Below are 1,104 nucleotides of genomic sequence, written 5' to 3'. Positions count from 1 at the left end.
CAATAGATAAATGTCCTATATATACTAGACTAGCTACTAGGGTTTACATGAGTAAGTAATTGATGCATAAATCCACTTCCGCGGCCCACTTGGTGTATGCTTGGGCTGAGCTTGATTAATCCACGAGCTAAGGCATTTCTTGGCGTCAAACTTCAGGTTATGACGTGTTTTGGGCGTTCAACTCCGGATCATGACGTTTTTCTGGCGTTTAACTCCAGACAGCAGCGTGTACTTGGCGTTTAATGCCAAGTTACGTCGTCATTCTTAGAATAAAGTATGGACTATTATATATTGCTGGAAAGCCCTGGATGTCTACTTTCCAACGCCGTTGAGAGCGCGCCAATTGGAGTTCTGTATCTCCAGAAAATCCATTTCGAGTGCAGGGAGGTCAGATTCCAACAGCATCAGCAGTCCTTTTGTCAGCCTTCTTCAGAGTTTTAGTCAGAATTTACCTGAAATCACAGAAAAACACACAAACTCCTAGTAAAGTCCAGAAATGTGAATTTAACATAAAAACTAATGAAAACATCCCTAAAAGTAGCTTAAACTTACTAAAAACTATATGAAAACAATGCCAAAAAGCGTATAAATTATCCGCTCATCAGCATCATAGGTATTTTCTATGATGGTCTCTCTGAACTGTCCAAGATGTCTTTGGATAGCTCTGCTGGAGGATCTCTTCATCTGAAAAAGACGCCTACAGAAGCTCAAGAGCTGATTGAAATGGTTGCAAATAACCAATTCATGTACACTTCTGAAAGGAATCCTGTGAACAATGAGACTAATCAGAAGAAAGGAGTTATTGAGATTGACACTCTGAATGCCATACTGGCTTAGAACAAAATATTGACTTAGCAAGTCAATATGATTTCTCAAAGTCTGTCTGGAATGCAAAATGCACCAGGTAGTACTAAGGAGGCTTCATCTGAAGAAGAAGCTTATGATCCTAAGAACCCTTCAATTGAAGAGGTGAATTACATGGGAGAACCCTATGGAAACACCTATAATCCTTCATGGAGAAATCATCCAAATCTCTCATGGAAGGATCAACAGAGACCTCAACAAGGTTTCGAAATAAATAATGGTGGAAGAAACAGGTTTAGC

Source organism: Arachis duranensis, chromosome 10 (assembly GCF_000817695.3).
Source record: "Arachis duranensis cultivar V14167 chromosome 10, aradu.V14167.gnm2.J7QH, whole genome shotgun sequence".
NCBI lineage: Eukaryota > Viridiplantae > Streptophyta > Magnoliopsida > Fabales > Fabaceae > Arachis > Arachis duranensis.
The sequence above is the reverse complement of the archived record's forward strand: the minus strand, read 5'-3'. Positions refer to the sequence as shown.